General features: G+C 41.2%; 1 protein-coding gene across 1 annotated transcript in view; it reads right to left on the bottom strand.

Moving 5' to 3' along the window:
* The window catches only part of CAMK1D (calcium/calmodulin dependent protein kinase ID), a 1,292,386-nt gene that overhangs the window by 242,539 nt on the left and 1,036,809 nt on the right, over positions 1-13,038 (bottom strand). The window lies entirely within an intron of this gene.

The following is a 13,038-nucleotide window of genomic DNA, read 5'->3' as shown; positions in this document are numbered from 1 at the left end:
AAGGGAAGCTGGCGAGAGGAGAATTCAGAAAATGCTAACAAAATAATGCACAAAATCGATCTACACCTTATGCTGTGCCAGTGGTTAATTTGTGCTAGCTGTTTCCGGTGCGGGCCCAGCCACTTATTTTTTAAGGTCGGCACTTATTTTTCTGCCTCATGCATTTACTCCGAGCAAAGTGCACGTATGGGAAAGACGGAGGGAGAGAAAAAAGAAAAAGCGTCACAATGGGAGAAAATAGAAACCTGCAAGTGTGAGCTGGAGGGGCAGGGAGTGTCTGTAAACGGATTGAAGAGGCCAGAGATGGCTTCAGGATTATGCTGCCTCAGTATTCTGTGCTCGCACATTTAATTGCAGCAGCCGCCTGTGTGAGAGGAGAACTTTGGGAACCGGTCCCTGTTTATTTACAAATTAAGCACTGTGTGCTGCCCACTGTTTTCTAGGCTATGGGGAAACAAATCTTCTTCCACTGCTTTAAACGGAGGACTAAAAACGGGCGACCTTTGTACTTCAAGCAACATAAACCTCTTCAAGGGTATGTATGCTGGTTACAAAGATGTGGACCAATGCATGAATGGCCTAGTAATTCCTGGCAAAGAAGCAAACCGAGTAGTCGGGTATTTTCAAAATGTATTCTTGTCTAATATTATATGATGTGTTTGTTAATGGGAATGCCTGTACTTGCTTTTGGAGCTTTAATTTTAATCAGTGATTCAGCTTTCTTCTCAGTAGACTATTTTAATGACATCACCAAGTAGATAGAGTTTTGTAATTTGTTTCCTATGCAAATATATTATGCCACTTTTATTTGGAAAGAGTAAATATTTTCCTGTGTGAAAGACCTAACGCTGAAAGCAATTTAAAGTTTGGCACCTGTTCAACCAATAGATAATATTCAGACGAGGACATCACACAGACCTAGAAATAGAGAAGCCCAAACATGATGACTGACACGGAGACCACCGAGTGATTGATGCAACAGCAAAACAGGGCGGCACCAACATTTCCGAATATTAAATGGAAAAATAAAAAATGAGTCATAACCTCATCAACAGCAGATGACACTTACAAAACACTTTAATGTGTTAATCAGGAAGCACTTTCCAAAGAAGTTGTCATTCTATAATTTCATGAGAAATGAAACACTGACAAACAAAACTGACGCATGGCGATGTTGTTTATGAGAGTCTGGCTAACTCCTCCAGGGTAGGCAACAGCTGAATGAAATTCAACAACAGTTTAGCTGTTAGGTGAGTGTTTTGCAATGATCACGTTTCCCCAGTATGGAGGTTGGGGCCATCATGCTCATTCACAGGATTATTGCAGTCTTTCACCAGCTGACTGTGCCCAAGCTGATCTCATTAAAGCAATTGCTTCCCTGTCAACACTTTACGTATTTATCATATTGCTGTTTTCCATTTCTACGCCCGTTCTGCTGCTGAAGTGAAAGCCAGCTGTGAGTACCGAGGCCCGAGTGGGAAATGGCTGCTTGCGCTTTGCTGCTGAGCACAGCATGATACATGCATAAGGTAGCAGAATAGATAACCTTGACATCAACATGATATAATGCCTGTCTGCTTTAGAGAACCAACTTTCTCAAAAGCGATTTGCCTAGTACTACAATGGTCTTGTGATATAAGCAAAAACAATTAAGAATTTCTCTCGTCACCTCCATTGTAAAGATAAGTCAATGAAAACTGATAGAGCAGAAAAAAACTAGAGCCTTCCTGCTGTATTAGTCTGATAAAACATTGTGCTCTCAATCTATGAGAACTGATGGTAATGCTAACGCGTCCGTCTATGTCAATTTATACACATCAGGACTCGTTTTAGGCCAATGAATCTTTGGGCCCAGTGGTGAGACACCGTAGGACGAGATAACTAATTAAAATATCAATCAATATGTCAATATCATTGTCAACGTTTAACATAAAAATATCTCTCACTTTAGACATTAACGAACATTCGACGCAACCATGACCCTTCAGTCATGAATAACCACACCTTAATGGAGTTAATAAGTTTTATTCCCTATTGATTACAATCTAGTAGTAAAGGCATTAATCTCAAAGTCAATAAACATGTAAGCACGATTACAAGATGACAACCACAATAAGCCTTTGATAATGCAAAGATCAGTAGCATAGACAATCAGATAGATATAAGTAGTTTATAACACATCGAACTTTCTAAGATACTAGTTCAGCATAGCACCACGTCAGTCACGTCAGTTGTCAGTCAGAGTGAATACCTCGTCTAACCTCTAATTAGCATTAGCATGTTGGGCGTCATGCAAAACAATTTTGAACACCAATTTGGAAAACATCTAACTAAGGTCTCTATCAAAACATACAGCAGTTGGTACCTAGAAAGAAAGGCAAAATGAATTCTCATTAGCAATTTTATATAATTACCCTCCTCTGATTAAGTCAGCATTCAGGATCAGTCTTCGTCTTCAGGACTTCAGTTAGATCGCCATCAGTCTATCTAAGTTAGAGGCAAGAGACACTCTCCTCTTAAGGAGAAAAGTGTAAGGGGCGGTAATATGGGCAAGGATGGTTTGTCTAAGTCTCAAGTCACAGAATAGTGTGACAGAGTTTCGGGAAGTAATCAATATCATTCCCTACCTAATGTCTGGTTATTTCCTGTGTCATGGGTTTTTATCCCTTTCTAGTAATTCATTCCCCCAAAATTCTATTGGTTAGTCAATACACCCCATCATTGTTAACCTATCAAATTATACATTAAGTAATGCATTTGTCATCTCTCGATAATATATCGTCTTCTGATTGGTCTTCATAATCGGTCTTCCGTAGGTGGCATATCCGGGGTTACTTCATCAGCTTGGCACACGTCTCAGGTTAAAAGTTCTCGTTCCCTCGTCTCATTGTCCTTGGAAGTATCTACAAATGTTTCGAAGCACAATCATTTTATACTAAAAGATGTTAGCATGCGGATGGGAAAAAGTCCCTATGTTACGAACTAATACAGAGAGAACAATAGCTGGGTTATGGTCGTTTGCAAGTTCTGCACACTGAGGAAACAGGAAAAAAACGCTTTTAAATATGAGAGCTACACAGCTTCTGCTCATGCTAACTTAAGATATACGAGTTCTAATGAATGCAGTTTTTTTTTTATACGTTTTAATGTGCTCAGTTAAGCAAACTATAAATGATTATTCCTTACAGTTGACATTAGTTTATACATGTGAACGATTCGCCATTTTTATGAATACGCTTTTAATAAATGTTTTATTAATACAGCATTGTTAGACATAAGCATTTCACGTCTATAATATGTAATATCAAAATACGCTCTCTCAGTCCCTCCTCTGATGACGCTCGTCATCACAAATCTTCCAGGTTTTAACTTTTTGCCTTATGCATAATGCGCATTTCAACATCTTTTCCTTTATGTGAGCTTTCCCATATTTCATTAAACATTTTCTCTCTTTCACTTTCTTCGTTTCTTTTGGTTCTGTTAGCCAAATTTCTTTTCACCTTTTCATTAATTTTGCATATTCCCCAAAATCCCAATAGACAAATCAGAACAATTAATAATCCCATCATGATTTTTGCAAGTACCACATTCCAAATGTTGGTAAACCAGCTTCCCACTCGGGCAATTCCCTTTCCAAATTTCTCCCAAACACCAAGTTCTTTTAGATCCTTCAAATCTGCACTATCTCTAGTCAAGTTAGTAAGCATGCTTCTAATTTTCTTACTATTGTCAGGTATATACGAGCAACAATGTTGCTCATTAAGCATTTTGCACACACCTCCACTCTTTGCTAAAAGAATGTCTAAAGCAAGCCGGTTTTGAAGAGTCATAGCTCTTTCTGCAGCAAGTTCTGTATCCATCAGAAGTATAGCTCCTGTGAAATTTGTCAGCATGTTATCCACAATAGTAGACAACTTTTGAATTTTCATAGAATTTAGAATAACCCCTACTGAAGGGATTATAGCTCCAAATATATCACCAATGACAGCCGCCACTGATTCTCGTTTTTGTCTGGTATGTTGTAATTCAGACGTTTTAGGTAGTTGTTTTAAGTCATCAATCTGGTAAATCTTTGGGAATATTATTCCCAAATAACATGTCCCATACCATCCCTTAGGGAGACGGTAATACGCATTTAACCCACAGATGTAATAGATTTCAGGAATCGCTGGGTCTTGTCCATTTAACATAAAGGTCCATTTGCTCTGAAACAAAAACACATGCCTACATTCACTTGTTCCTACAAACAAATTATCTTGATCAGATTTTGGTCTATATATACAGAGTCTACCTACGTGTAATGCATCTATAGCTAACTTGCCTTGTGTTTTAATTTCAGTATAAGCATAGTCATTGGCATAAGTGCGTTTTTCTAAACCTTTTTCTAATCTTTCCTTTAGTGCTTTGCGTCTATCATCTGTGTGATCTAAAAAGCTTTTCTCTACAGGAGACAGTAAGCATGTCAAGTTATTGCGGTGTGCATAAGCAGTTCCAAATGTTAGTGTTGGCTCAAAGAATCCTCTAACTAATTTTATATCATGCTCTTTAGCTAACTTATTTAAGAATTCAATAACAGGCACAAAAGAAAACACATCTAAATTTGAATAAAAATATTGCACATGCTCTTGATTATAAAATCTTGTTAGTAGCAAGCTGCAACTAATCCCATACGTAAGAGGGAGGCTATGATAAGTAACTCCCTCCTGCACAGATTAAGGAATTTTAGTACACACATAACAGTCTTTCGCATTCATAGTTTCCACATACTCATTTAGTAGGCGATAGAAAACATTAGTAGAAAGCTCCCCGTTTGGATTAGTTCCCTCATGCAGATGTTTTGTGTCTTGCTCGAATTTCTCCCATGGTGATAGTTTATTAGTTGTAGTAGTAGTCTCAGGTTTTGAAGTTGCATTAGTAGTTTCACTCTCTCTCCATGGCATTCCTACAATCACTCCCAAAATCATTATTGCACATACAGCACCTATCATAAGTCCTAACCAGCCACATACTTTACTTCCCTTGTTACTATAAGCCATGTTTGTATAGAATCAAACAGTAGATCAACAATCAACTCTAAGTAGCAAACTCTTTCTGCGTAATTTACAGCGTCTTCACTCAAACCAGGACCCTTTTAGTCAATTCAGGTTAGCAGCTTGTCGTAATCAGGTTTTTAAAAGTCAAATCCAGGTTTAATGTCACTTTCCGGTAGTTTTTTTTTTCTCTAAGATTCTTGTTTTTAAGCTTTCACAATTTTCAATGTCTCTTTTTTTTTTTTTTCAAAAAATTTCTTGCTGTATTTTCTTCAGGTACCGTAGTACTGGCCTGGTATTTCTCGATCAAAACAGAACGCTAAGAATTCTTGCTGCCATTCAGCGGTTGTAGCGTATGCCCATTCAGGACCTGTATATCTTCTGTTTGCTATTCTTTTTCTTTTTATTCTTCGTTCACCTTGCTGTTCTCCTTCACTCAGATCGTCTGCTCGTGAGGTATCGCTTTCCTCTATTATTGTTTCATTTGCTATTTCTCTTATTCTAAAGTGTGAATTTTCTGGCCAATTGTCACCTCTGTTCGTCTTACTTCGCCGTTTTCCTTCAGTACCTTGAACAGCACCCTCCTCTGGTAATATGGTGTTTTCTCCTGATAGGCTTGTAACTCGTTCGGCAGATCTTGATTTGTTCTGATTTAAATTTGACACTTCTTCGTTTCTCTCTCCTTGTTCGACACTGTATTCAGTTTCTGAATTGTATTCGTCTGCTTCTGGGAGAACCTCTCCTTGACTTTGTTCTCCTGCTGCCTCCACTGAGATTGGCACTTCGTCACCTCTCTCGAACTCTCTGATAGTTTGAGGGACACGGCTGTTCTCAGCGGGCTCTCCTGTAGTCTCAGATCCTTCTTGACTGATCTCTGACTCTGAGACTTCTCCTCTTGAGGTTGCTGCACCGGAATTTTCAAGTTCCTCTTCAACAGGACACGCTACCCTTTTTGTATGACTGGCATGTATCCAGTTGGGAACCCCGGCACACTTCACAGCAGTAGTGGTCGTCAATATCACTTGATATGGCCCTTTCCAACGCGGCTCAAGACACGATTTTCTTACGTGCTTCTTGACAACCACCCAATCTCCAGCTTGCAGAGAGTGTCCTGGTTCACCGATTGGTGGTAACGTGTTAGCTTCCACCTGGTGAGAGAAAGAGCGAATCACGTCAGCCAAACTTTTGCAGTAATCCAACACCATATCATCTGTAATATTCACTAGTGCATTTGCAGGTACCGCCGGTAACCTCATTGCTCTGCCCATGAGGATTTCATGTGGGGACAATCCTGTTTTCTTATCTGGCGTGTTTCTCATAGACATCAGCACTAGAGGTAATGCATCTGGCCACTTCATGTTTGTTGCTGCACACATTTTTGCTATTCTTGATTTCAAAGTACCATTCATCTGTTCGACTAGTCCTGAAGCTTCAGGGCGATAGCTACAATGCAGCTTTTGTTCAATGTTGAGTGCGGCACACAGGAGTTTAATCACCTCATTGTCGAAGTGTCTTCCCCTATCTGATTCTATAGAAACCGGAAACCCAAACCTGGGTATTAATTCTCTGAGTAGTAGTTTTGCAACTGTGAGACTGTCATTCCTACGTGTGGGGTATGCCTCAATCCAATGGTTAAAAACACACACAATCACCAGCACGTATCTCAGACCTCCACAAACAGGCATTTCAATGAAATCCATTTGGATCTTATTAAATGGACCACCAGCTCTCCCAATGTTGCTCAAAGTTACCACAGTTCCTTTTCCAGCGTTCATTTGTTGACAAATGACGCATCTGTGACAAGTAATTTCTGCGGCATGTCTGAATTTTGGATTGAACCAATCAATCTTAAATGATCTGATCATGACATCTCTTCCCAAATGAGCCTGCCCATGATACAATCGGGCAAATTGTGACAGAAGACTGTTTGGCAACACTAGTTTTCCCTCTCTTGATACCCAAATATCGTCTTCTCTCTGTACACACTGCATTTTCTGCCAAGAACGTTTTTCTTCCTTACCAACGTGGCTTTGTAGTGTCTTTAATTCGTCTAAGGTATCAACCACTCGTAATGCTAGACTTAAGGTCGTGTCATTCTCAGGTTGTGGTAACAGTTCCCATTGTTCTTTAAAAGATATACAGTTTAATGCACAAAATCTGGCAACCTGGTCTGCATAACCATTCCCCATTGACACAAAATCTTGTGATCTGGTGTGAGCACTGCATTTCACCACAGCAATTTCAAGAGGCAACTGTATCGCATGTAACAAATCTCTTATCTGTTCTCCATTTTTCACTGGTGAACCAGAGGATGTCATAAACCCTCTTTGTGACCAGAGTTGACCAAAATCATGCACAATTCCAAATCCGTATCTGCTGTCTGTATAGATTGTGACCTTTAAATTTACAGCAGCATGGCAGGCTTTTGTGAGAGCTATCAATTCTGCCACTTGTGCAGAAAACACTTTCTCGATCCAGGAGGCCTCGACTATACCAGATATGGTACATACTGCATAACCAGCTCTCAAAGTTCCTGATGAATCTCTTAGACAGGACCCATCAACGAACATAATGTAATCGTTTTCCTTTAACTGGGTATCTTTTATATCTGAGCGAGGTTTGGTACTGAGCTCAGTTACCTCCAGACAATCATGCTCAAATTCTTCCCCATCTTTTATTTCTGTATTCTCAATGGGAAGTAGAGTTGCCGGGTTCAGTACAGTGCACCTTTTCAATGTGACATTTGGTGACCCCAGAATAATTGTCTCATATTTGGTAAGTCGGGCATTTGTCATGTGTTGTGTCTTAGTTCGTGTCAGCAGAATTTCAACAGAATGTGGAACCAATACTGTCAGGGGATATCCCATAACTATGCCCTCGCATTGTGAAAGACTTTGACCAACTGCTGCGACTGCTCGCAAACAACCTGGTAAGGCTGCTGCGACAGGGTCCAAAGTAGCCGAAAAATATGCTACAGGGCGATTTGCATCTCCATGGACCTGTGTTAAAACAGACAAAGAACAAGCATCACGTTCATGACAGAACAACAGAAATGGCTTCTCATAATCAGGCATTCCTAATGCTGGAGCTCTGCACATGCATTCTTTCAGCTCTAGAAATGACTCAAGCTCTTCTTTTGTCAATGTGATTGTGTATGGCTCATCCTTAACTTCCTTTCCTGTCAGTTTTGTTAATGGTTTTGAAATGATCGAGAAGTTGGGTATCCACTGGCGACAGTAGCCCACCATTCCCAAGAACATTCTGGCATCTCTCTTTGTTGTTGGGGGATTCATTTGTAAAACAACTGTTATTCTCTCTTTGGATATTCTTCGAGACCCTTTCTCAATCAGATGCCCCAAATATTTTACTTCTTTTTGACAGTACTGCAGCTTTTTAGGTGACACCTTATGTCCGTTTTTCCCTAAATGATTCAATAAGGCAATGGTATCATATTTGCAGCTGTCTTTGGTTTTAGATGCAATCAATAAATCATCAATGTACTGCACAAGAGTCGAATCGTAAGGTAACACAAGAGGTTCCAAATCCTTCTTCAATATCTGATTGAAGATGGATGGTGACTCAGAAAATTCCTGAGGAATTCTGCACCACTGTATACCTTATCCAGGAATTTGAAACTGAACAAAAACTGGCTGTCCTCGTGAAGTGGAATCGAGGAAAACGCTTGTGATAGGTCTACTACGGTAAACCACTCAGCATCACAAGGAATTTGGTACATTATTACTGCTGGGTTGGGAACCACAGGGCAGCATATTACCACGATTTCGTTTATTTTTCTCAAATCCTGCACAATTCGAACTTTCCCACAGGGCTTTCTCAAACCCATAATCGGAGAGTTATACGGACTACTCAGGACTTCTTTCAAAACTCCCTGTCTGAGAAAATCTGCAATTCTCTGTGTCACTTCAATAAGGACATCCTGAGTCATGTGATATTGTGACAGTTGGGGGAACACTGCATTCGGCTTTATCTGCACCTTGATTGGTTTTACTCCCTTTATTAATCCAACCTCCTTTCCAGTCAAATCCCACACTTTCTCTATCACCGATCCTTGCAGATCAGCAGGTAGATCGATCAAGGTGAACACTGGAAAAAGGGTAATTAGAGGGTAATCCTCATTCATCTCTCCTCCTACTTCCATAAGCTGACCCTCATCTGCCTCGTCATCACTGTTTGTCTGAACCTCTATTCCAACATCGGAACAGGTAATTGAACATTTGGTTTTGCACAATAAGTCTCTTCCTAACAAGGATACTGTACTTGAATTGCACACGACAAATCTATGCAGGCCCTGGAAATTTCCAATTTCAACCTGCACTGGGTCAGTGATTGGATTAGTCAGGTACTGATTAGCCACACCAACCACTCGTATGGTGCGCCCTGAGAGAGGTAATCTTGGTACCTCTGCACTGCGAACAGTAGAGCGTGTAGCTCCTGTATCAACTAAAAATGAGACTTTGTAGCCCATTAATTTTCCCTCCACATATCGGCCTCTCTGGTCTACCTCTAAGGATGCGGCGAGTCTGCACTCTTCACTGTCTGAACTATCATCTGACCAGTCCCCATTCATCTAATTTTCACCTCTTAGTGGGAATTGTTGTACAGTGTTGTTTTGATTTGTTACTTGACCTGTGACCTGTTGAGGAAGCATCACCTGCTGCTGTCCCATCGGAGCTAGGGGTAACTGCATTTGCTGTCTAGGCACCATAGGGATCTGCTGTTGCATCGGTTGTACTGACACTGTTTGGAAACGTGGCATTTGCATTTGCTGCATAGGTTGCGCCCCTGTCATTTGTACCAAATTATTTTGATAGTTCTGATTCGGGTGTCTCATTCTTGGACCTCGTGAATTTTGCAATGTACCGGCATTGATACTCTGCTGAACCGTACCATCCTGCATTATATTTGGACAATCCCGTTTCCAATGTCCCACGCCCCCGCACGCATGGCATGGTGACATCTTTTTCACTCCTTGAACATCACCTTGAACAACAACATTATTCATGTCCGCACCACGGTTCACAAACCCTCGACCTCTACCTCTCGGCTGTGCCTGAAACACACCATTCAATTGCGGTTGTTGCTGTATCATTTGCTGAACACCATTTCCCTGTATTCCAGCCTGTGCAGCTCTTATCTGCATCACCATCACCTTCTCCTTCAACTTTTTCTGTTTTAACTCAATTTCGTCACTACAGTATTTCGCGTACTGCAATACCTCATCAATCGGTTTAGCTTGCCAACAAATCAAATGATTTTTAATCATTTGGCTGACATCCGGTCTCAGCCCTTAGACAAATCTGAACACAAGATGATTCATGTCCTTCGGCTCAATTGTTTCAGTACCACTGTAATGTTTGAATGCCTTTAACAATCTTTCGTAATATGCATGTATTGACTCTTTAACCTCTTGAGAGATCCGGTCAATTTTCTGCCAATCAGTCACCTTCGGCAACACCTTTTGTTTCAAAAACTCAATTACTTTATGATAATGTTTCATCACCTCTTCAGAAGGCGCTCCAGTCACTTTATCCCTTGCTGGTTCCTTTGTGGGCCAATCTACCCCTCTCTTGCATTCAAGCCATAAATCTGGCGGAACAATAATCTCGAACAAGGTATTTAAGTCTTCCCAGAGACACTTCGCAAGCTTCACGAATCTATCTGTCTGTTGATACCACTCGATCGGTTTTTCTCTTAACCTGGGATAATAATTCGTATAGGACAAAATGTCTCCCCTGGACCAAGGCACATGCACCAAAACACCACCAGCTGTTTCTCTCATAGGTAGGATATTTACTGTCTCTAAGTTCGGTGTGACGGTTGTTTCATTAGATACTGGACTATTCTTTTTCCCTTATCCTTTTTCTTCATCCATCTGCCTTCCCATTTCTCTAGTGCTCCCCAAATTTGTGCGCTTTGCAGCAGCTCTTTCAAATGTGTCTTCATGCCTGCAGATCTCATGTGCTCAAAATCTTTTGAGTCAAAATCTAATCTGTAACTCCGTTTCAAATGTTTTGTGTTCCCAATGTCGATATTGTATTTGTCTGCCAAATTCGTTAATTTCTGGTGTACTTTGCCTACTTCTTTGGTGATTTTTGGACATAGGTACCTTAATTCTGCCTCAGTGTAAGACTCCAATCTATTTACACCCATTGTTCCCTCCACCAATTCAGCAGCTTCTGCTCCTAGTCATACTAGATTTAGGTATTCATCGTTTTTCTCTTTCTCAGGTTCGATTGCAGCTGCTGTAGCCCTTTGTGAGGTGCATGTTTTCTCTAACCACTCATTTAGCTGTTGTACTGTAAACCCCTGCAGTGAAATGTTCCCTGCATGTATCATTGGAGTGTATGAGGTATTTGTACTCATAGTTTGGGGAGTCAATACTCCCAATCCTGCTTGTCGCATTGCCTCAAGAGGTGCCCCTATTGGACTAAGGTCCATTAAGGGTCTTGATTGTTCACAAGCCTGTCCTCCTTGTGCCATTATTTGTGGAGTTATAATAGGCCCTCCTCTTATCGTTTCATGAGTTAGGACTCCCTGTTCACACATCCTTGTTTTCTCCTGCGCATACAACGGCACCGGGGGACCAACTGTAATGGGTAGTGATATAGCAGCAGGTGTCTGGCCTGCTCCCAAGCTTCTTGGAGCTTCAACACCATAGGTCTGATTTAATAATCCTGGTGCAAGTTCTTTTAAAGGACCCGCTACTGGGTTATACCCAGGTATCAGTTTCGGCGGTTGTGACACTAACTGCGGAGTTGATTCAATCTGCACTAACCGTGGCTTTGTATATATCGGGTCTGGCTGCACCACCAAGTTCGTAGTAGTCTCAAGCACTGGAACATCGGGATAAATTCTTTTTATCTGTGGTGAAGGCTGTAACTGTATCGGCGGGTCTGGAGCAGTGGGTACACTGAGTGGGTGACACCATTCTGTATCAAAGCTGTATCGCTATTCTGCACTGTATCAGTAACACCCTTCTCTTTCGTCTGGTTCCCAAGATCCAAGCTAGTACTTGGAGCATTGTCGTTCACCGCGTAAGGTGGCGGACGATCATGTAACAGCCTATCCATAAACGCCTCATCATCTGAATCGTCCTCTTCTTCCCAAGATATTTTATTCTCTTTGTGTTTGACTGGCTCTTTATCAGTTTTGCAAGAAGCTTTTTTTCCCTGTGTTTCCTCTCCCTGGGTTATTGCCGGAAACAGCTTCAACCCATCCACTATTCCTCGTCTCCACATTTTGTTCTCATTATCCCACCTAGCCTCTGCATAGGATTTTTCAGCTCTTGTCAGTCTCCTGTGAAATCTTTCTTGTCTATGTTTAAGAGCCATCAGGTCCCAAATTGCCAAAGCCTCATACTGTGCTGGTCGAGGAGGTGGTTGCTGCGTACTTAACATCCACCTCAGATTTTCTAAAACCTTTTGATTAAAAGTTCCATGTTCTGGAAACGCTAGACACCCTTCTTTCTCTGTCAGTTTACGCCATTGTTTTATCCATAAACACGGTGCAACACCCTTTTCTTCCATAACCGTGTAAGCTGGCGTACCCTCAGGTGGTGTAGGTTCCCCATCAGTCGCAACGATATACACATCTCCTTTCAATGCGCTTTTAAATGCCTTAACAAAATTCATTTTATTTTATTTTTACTCAGAAACAGCTTTGTTCCCAGGACACTCTTCACCTACCCTTTGCTCAACCTATTGCCTTTCACGGACGGCAGCCAATCCGTGCGCGACCCCTCTCGACATCTGACCTATCCCAGCGCGGCACCACTGACGTCACACTCACACACACTGCAGCTGACAAAGTCTTGCGGCTTGTCCACACCTCACTAACTCCTTACAACTCATACAACGAATGCAAATTATTGCTAGCACTTGAATGACAACACAAATCTGCCGGTTTACTACAGGAAGGGTAACACATTCGCTTCAGAACTTTACAGAGATTTCACTTGAAGCCTCGGCCGCTACTCTCTCCTTCTCAG

The sequence above is a fragment of the Pleurodeles waltl genome, chromosome 4_1 (assembly GCF_031143425.1).
Source record: "Pleurodeles waltl isolate 20211129_DDA chromosome 4_1, aPleWal1.hap1.20221129, whole genome shotgun sequence".
NCBI classification, from domain to species: Eukaryota; Metazoa; Chordata; class Amphibia; order Caudata; family Salamandridae; genus Pleurodeles; species Pleurodeles waltl.
Note: the sequence above shows the minus strand (reverse complement) of the source record. Positions and strands in the feature narration are given on the sequence as shown.